We start from the raw sequence: 8,053 nt of genomic DNA on the forward strand, positions 1-8,053 counted from the left end.
CCTTAGCAACTGATCATTTCTGATACCATTTCTTCAGCAAAAGGAGACACAAGCAAATAATGTCTGGGGTTTGGCCATGTTTTCCATTTTCCTGGGGTGTGGTGAAATCCACAAGACACATTGCTATACAGCAGATCTTCAGGCCAAGTAGCTCTAAGCATAGATGATAACAGTCAGGGTTATCTAGAGGTAAATAATGGACTCTGTGTGTGTGCATGTGTGCATGTATGCATGTATGTGTATGTGTGTGTTCATATGTGTGCATGCATGATGTGTGTGCTAGTGTATATATGTGCATGTATATATGTGTGTGTGTGTCTATGTGTACATGTGTGTATGTGTGTGCACACATCTCTGTATGTGATGTATGTCTGCATGTTTGTTTCTGTGTAAATTGTGCATTTCTCTGTGGTGTGTGTGTGAGAAAGAGAGAGACAGACAGAGAGAGAGACAGAGATTTTAAAAAGTTCACAGATTGGCTTATGTCATAGGACAAGGAAGTAAGATGAAGACTGTACCCTGGAGAGGCTACAACCCAGCATCTGCTCCGTCAGTGAGGCTGTAGGCTTCAACAGTCCCAGTCTTGTGATGAAGATCATTAAGACCCATGAAGAGGGGCTGGAGAGATGGCTCAGTGGATATGAGCACTGGCTGCTCTTCCAGAGGACTTGGGTTCAATTCCCAGCACCCACATGGCAGCATACAATTGTCTATAACTCCAGTTCCAGGAAATCCAGCATTACATAGATAAACCTGCATGAAAAACATCAAAGCATATAAAATAAGAATATGTGAATGCTTTATTAAAAAAGAATCCCAAAGAGTCTCTGATCTTCAGTACAAGTTGGGAAACCAAAACAACTAGGGTTAGCTATCAGTGACACACAACAATCCGTGCAATCAAGGCCAGTTCTATCCTGCTGCACAGATGGGATTCAGGATCTGCTCTCTTAGGTGTTGCAACTGATGAGGGTCAAAACCAGTTCTCCCACTGTCATGACACTGGTTGGCCAGCTCTCCCACCTTCACTTGGACAAGGACAAGGAAGGGGAGGAGGTCATCTGTCCCTGGCCCAGGTCACCATGCAGCAGACAAGAGCAGGGCTGGCTGTCCTGTGCCCATGCCCTTAGGGTCAGCTCATCTGCAACCCCAAGTATTTTTTGCTTCCCAGGTGAGATTCAGGACCTGCACTCCCAAGTTCTGCTGCAGGTTAAGGGCAAGGACAGCTCTCTTGTTCTCATGATCCAAAGACCAGCTCTCCTACCAGCCATAGGTGGCCAGGGCAAGGATGGAGGTGGGCACTTCTTCCTCACCCATGTCACCACATGGCAGATAAGTGGTGGGGCCAGCTCTCCCATGTGCACATCCTTGGGGGTAGCTCACCTGAACTCCCACCACCAGGGTCAGTTCTACTTTGGTGCCCAGGTGAGGTGCAGGACCCTCTCTCAATCCTGAGAGCTGCCAGTGGTGAAGGGAAAGTCCAGCCCTCTTGCTCTCATGACTCTAACACCAGCCACAGGTGGGGAAGAGGGTACCTCTCCCTTGCCCATGCCACCACACAGAAGACAAATAGCAGGGGCAGCTCATCCATACTCATAGCCACAGTCCCGCTCACCCACAACTCCCGCAATGTGCAGGGCCTGTTCTCCTGAATACGGATGGATTCACCTCTCCTGCAATGCCCAGGTGAGGGGTGGGGATAGTTCTGCACAGCTCTTAGATATCTACATGCCTTCCACCCCAGGTAGCAGCCCAGACCAGAGACATCTGCATAGTCTTTGTTGACAACTGACACCTTCTTCCATAGAACCACATTCCCAAATGTAGTCTGTGGCAGCACAGACCATAACCCCACCATGGTCCCAAATGGCATCACTGGCTACTCACATCAGGCTGTTCCTCACTGCCCTGAGTCTCCAGTTCTGCCTCCCTTCATTGTGACCACACCCTCTGCTTCTCTTTCTCTTCCATTTCTCTACCACTTACTTACTACTCTTATTGGCACAGGGGTCTCTGAGTGTCTGAGATCATCTCAGGAATGGCCTCAAGGGTGCTAGCCCATGCCCATGCATTATGGCACCAGGCAGGGATCATCTAGGCCATGGTCTCCCCCACCTAGGTCTGCTCAGCATCAGGTTGGTGGTCATTTCAGACTAGCTCCCTGTCTTAGCCCCATGGAGCCAGTCTGGTGGTCATCTCTGACTTGGTTCTCACTGGCCCCACTGCCCAAGTAGCCCCATGTGAGACCCCATAGAGCCCCAAGTGGGGTTCTTCTATTTCCAGCTCACTTCCTCCCCTGGAAGCCCATCAAGGCTTGGGCAGCACTAGACTGGTGGTCATCTCAGGCTCACTTCTTTCAGGGAGTGTTAGGCTATAGATGGAAACACTGCCTCTAGAGTCAGGAGAGTTTTTTGATCCAAGAGTGAAGGCATCTCATGACAGACTCTGATTCAATGGTTCAGTCATGTGGAACCCTGTGAATTTAACCAGAGCTCAATATGCAGAGAGGTGGGGTCACGCTGCAGGCTGATGCTTGGCATCTTCATGATACAGCTCCAGTACTTGTCCTAAGTCTCAGGGTGGAAGGAGAGAGAGCATGGTCAGTGGGCAAGAGTACTTGTTGTTTTGCAGAGGATTGAGGTTCCATTACCAGCATTCACACAGTGCCTCACAACCACCAGTAACACCAATTCCAAGGGATCTAATCTCCATAGACATAGCACACACAGTACACATAAAAGCAGACACTCATGCACTTAAAAAAAAAAAAAAAAACAACTTTAAATCCAAGGCTGAAATGTTACTTCTCTTGTGACAGGATTAGGAAGCTGAGCTAAAAGAGGAGACAGTAGGCCACAGCTGCTCTTCCCTTATAACCCGGTCAATGCTGCTAGAAAGCAAGCATTGGGTTAGGGTCTACTGTTCACCCAACACCACCCAGATCTTTCTCTTTCCCTGCTGCAGTCCACTATGGGCTGACTCCACCAGAAATCCCTCTTCAGACAGCTGTCACAGTGTGAACTTTCATCTTTAACAACAGTGTTGACCTGTGTTTCCATTCATTGTAACTGCCCAGTCTGTGACATCTTGTTGTTATCTACCACTGAATAAGACAAATCCCTACTGAGGATGGTGCTTGTGCATAGTGGTAATTGGTGTTGAATAGGTACAGAATCCCAGGGAGAAGAGCACAGAAGTAATGCACTTCCCATTGCTGTTGCGGTATATGTGAATAAGATACTGAATGAAGCCACTGAGATGGCTCAGCAGTTAAGAGTACTAGCTACCTTTGTAAAGGACGCCTGTTTGGTTCTCAGTACCCATATGGAGGCTCATGGCCACCCAAAACTCCAGTCCCAGAGGATCTAATACCTTCTTCTGACTCCAAGCATGATATGTGGTGCACAGACAGATATGTAGGCAAATTACTTATATACATGAGATAAATAAATACATGTAAAACATAGAAAAGAGATGCTGGGGACCCTGTGACATTTCCCAGGCAGCTTAGAAAATGGGACAGAGGGTGTAGTGGTGAAAAATATACCAGTAGAAAAGAGAGCCAGAACAGGAGTAGTGTTCAACAAATGGCTGATGTACTCTCTGCCACCCCTCCAGCCCTAGCAACAACTTATCCATCCTTCATCCTTTTCTCATATGAAAATGGTGAACTGCAACCACAGATGAGAACCCAGTACCTGGTGATGACTGATGAGCTCTAGCTATTTGGTCACCTTTGAAATGAGTGTGTGCACATGTACACACACACACACACACACACACACTCACTCACATACACACATACTCACATATAAACAAACACACTCATACACTCACACATGCGCACATACACAGACACATTCATACACTCACATGTGCACACACACACACACACACTATATATATATATATATATATATATATATATATATATATATATATATATATATATCCTCTCCCTAAAGGTTGGGGACACACAAAGNCACACACACACACTCTATATATATATATATATATATATATATATATATATATATATATATATATATATATCCTCTCCCTAAAGGTTGGGGACACACAAAGCAAAATCTATGATATTTGGCATCACTGAGCTTCTCTAGCTGCAGAGAAGGTCACTGGACAGACCTACTCCATGCATCTTCTGTATGCAAGGAAGAACTTCAATGATAGCAGTGGGGAGGAGAAAGCTGGAGCATCTAAGAACTCCAAAATTCCAACATGAAGTTAAAGGGCTGGGGAACAAGGAAAGGAGGACCTTCAGGCAAGACTGCACCAGGAAGTCTTTATTTGATGTTTATTATGTATAAAGATGTAGCATGCACAGTATCACTCAAAATTTGTGTGTTTCCCCTCTATCAACCAAAACTTCAACATTTCTTGTGCTCTCAGTGGTCCAGCTCTGCAGCACCAAAGGCTCCAGGCCAGAGGAGCTGAGTTTGGCTATCTCTTGCTTCACTTCTGAGAGACATGACAATGAAGTTTTATCCATTATGAAAACTTCAGGAAGCACAAACAGAAAAAATACAAATCACCCTTACACATGATAAAATCTGGTTACTGCCATGTGCCAATCCTAGATTATCACCTTCAGTCTTAACTTCAGATCTCTGAGACAGAGGGGCCAAGGAACTTTGACTCCAAAGCTGGGCACTGCTCAGGCCAGTGTGATCAAGCTCTGGCACCAGGCTCTGCCCTGCAGCTCACCAACATTGTCCTACTAAGAATGTTTGAGCAGACATTCACGTAGCATCAATGTCAACATTTGAAGAAAAGAACCCAGTGGCATTAGGAAGTTCTAGGTGTTCTGGAATCATGTTCCTTTAAAGTTCCTAAATCTGAATAACTCCCAAGCCTCCCAAGGTTAGACTTCCTGCTGGTTCCTATCATTCTCCTCTGAGTCTTCCACCATGTTTCCAAGGACTTCTGTGGTCTGTGTCTTTCATATAAAAGACTTGTTAACAACACAAAACCTTTTGTGCTTGTCTTCCTTCACCCATCACTATGTTGTGGGACTCCCTTGTGTTGTAGGACAGCCCAATACATTGGGCTGCTTTAAATCTGTAGAACATACCATTCATGGATAGACCACCATTTATCTGTCCATATCTTGGTGACTGTCTCAGCTGTTTTACCTCTTAGATATTGTACACATACCTTGAGCTATAAGCAGATATTTATTGAGTACTTCCTTGCAATTCTTTCTGAGCCTGTTTTTAGAAGCAGAAATGTTGCCTTTTGGAGGAATGACCACACCAATTCCCACAGAAACTAAGTCACTTCATATTTTAATGATCAGATTAGAAGTGTTACAAGATTTCTACAGCTGCACCCAAAGCAGTTATTTACCATTAAAAAGCAAAATACCACCACCACTCCAAAGAAAAAGACGTGTTATGCCATGAATATTTTGTTTGCATTTCCACAGCAACTAGAGGTCTTGACTATCTTTTCATGTACCTGTTCAGACATAGGCATATAGTTTTATATATTGTACAGGTTATACATAATGTACAGGTTATATACACTGTACAGATTATTACCTTATAGGTTATATATATATATATATATATATATATATATATATATATAGCAGGTTATGTACTGTACAGGTTATATACTGTGTAGGCTATGTACTGTACAGGTTATATACTGTGCAGTTTAGCTGGAGAGATGGCTCAGCAGTTAAGAGCACTGACTGCTCTTCCAGAGTTTCTGAGTTCAATTCCCAGCAATAGCATGGTGGCTCACAACCATCTGTAATGGGATCTGAGGCCCTCTTCTGGTGTGTCTAAGAGAGCGACAGTGTACTCATATACATAAAATAAATAAATATTCTGTAAAGGTTATATACTGTACATATTAGATACTATACAGGTTATATACTATACAGGTTATACACCGTGTAAGTTATATACTGTATAGATGCTCTGGCAAGTTTTTAACGTGAGCTGTCTTTCTGTTTTTGAATTTTTGGTTTCTTCATATATTTGGGGCTCTAGGCTATAAACTGATGAGTGAATCATAAATAATTTTATTTTGTTTACTGTCTTTCTCTTCTGCATAACATCATTTGAAGCATGGCTTTCTCTTTTAAGAAAGTCTTAGCCATCTCATTTTCTATTGTTACGTATTTTTTTGTTTGTTTGTTTCCATGTTTGGGAATCTGATGTCAAATCCTTAGTCTTGAAGGTTGACAATTGATGCTGATATTTTCTTCTAGACTATTTGAACTTTTAGCTTTCCTACTATTGGCCCATTTTTATTTAATTATCATGCATGGTCTGGGGTGAAGTCCAATTTCTTCTTTCTTTCTTTCTTTCTTTCTTTCTTTCTTTCTTTCTTTCTTTCTTTCTTTCTTTCTCCTCCTTCTTCTTCTTCTTCTCCTGCTTCTTCCACATAGTCTAACAACACCGTTGGCAATACAACCCTTTCTCTGAGTGTTCTGAGCCTTCTCATTTTAAGTCATCTCATTTTAATGTATGGATTTACTCGAGACTGTCAATCTGATTCTAACGATCAGTATGCCTACACTTTTGCTAGTACTTCATGGTTTTCATAGACTTGGTTAACTTATTTTTGAAGTTTTGCCTTTACACAATAAATGGAGTAATTTTTATGGCTTTACCAATAAATCGGAGTTTTGTTTTTAGATTATCACTATTTCTTAACAGGAGTGATGTTAATGAACTAGTTGATCTGTAGGTGTTTCTCAAGACAACTTTGTAGAAAAGGAATCACTGGGTTATAGAAAATGTCCAATTTCCTGGTTGTGGTAGCTATTGCCAAATATCTTTCCACACGAAATCCTCTGGTGTTTCTTCTAACTTGGAAGGCTGCCCAGTGCCTCCACATTCTTGATGCCAATTAAATTAAAAAAAATGTTTATCTAAAAATCACCTGCGTTGGACATCATCTGTCCTTAGCAGATTTAAAATTACTCACAAGTTGTGAAATACAATACCCCTTTTTTCCTCAATCTGTCTAAAAATGTAAAAGTCAGATTCTTTGAAATGCCCAGGAGAGTCTGATCCAGATGTAACCATCCACTAGTGAGCTGCAGATTGTGTGCGTCTCCCGGCTGGTAGCTCCATGGAGCACCTGTTATAGTGGTGACATTTCTCAGTTTTTAACCTTAAGAATAAGCACTGTGCAGTAGTACATGATGGTCGATCTACTTTGAATATAATTGTTCATCTCCAAACGGAATGAGGCTGCTAAGCCAGCCCTCTCAGGTCCCAATGGCTAGGAGCTACATTGCACTGAGGACAAGAAGATAAATCCTTTATTTGGCACCAGGGACAGCCCTTCTCTGCATCCCTGAGAAGAAGTGATTCTGGAAGCTCTCCACCGTGGGAATCCTGAATCCTGTTGGCTCACTGGCTGGGGGATAAAAGGCAAAAGCACATCATTGAACTGTGTAGAGTGTCACTGAGCCAGAGACAGCGCCCCATGCCAGAAAGCTCGTGATGAGTGCAGAACCACACTAGGAAAGAAAGGAGGGTTGCAGCATAGGATAAACTCCCCTAGCCTTGAGGGTCTCAGAGTCTGAAATGTGGACTGCAGCCCAGGGCTCCAGCAGGGCCACTCGCAGACAAAAGAACTTTAAATGTTTCTCTTTTTGTGTTAAAGCAGAATTATAAAAAGTACCAGGAAACAAGTCATGGTGCTGACCCCCTGATGATCCCAGAAGAAACCAGAGTTGGGCTGAGCTGAGCATAGATACTGGAATTCTGATGTGCTTACCATATCTGCCATCCAACCCTGGTGTAGACATCACCAATCTGCAAACATGTACCTATGTATCAAACCAGCATTCAGTGGTTTTTGCTTTTCATACCCATGAAATCACCACTTTCTTTCTGAGTGGTCACAACAGTCCGCTTAGCCCTGCCTCTGCACACTACTGCCCCCTGCAGGTTATAGAAGAAAGAAAGGCTTTTTGCTTTCTTTGTTTTTCTCATACGTTTCTCCAAGTAGGAATGGGGAACTAGGGACTAGGGAGGGGAGAGAGAGAGAGAGAGAGAGAGAGAGA

This window comes from Mus caroli, chromosome 13 (assembly GCF_900094665.2).
Source record: "Mus caroli chromosome 13, CAROLI_EIJ_v1.1, whole genome shotgun sequence".
Taxonomy (NCBI): domain Eukaryota; kingdom Metazoa; phylum Chordata; class Mammalia; order Rodentia; family Muridae; genus Mus; species Mus caroli.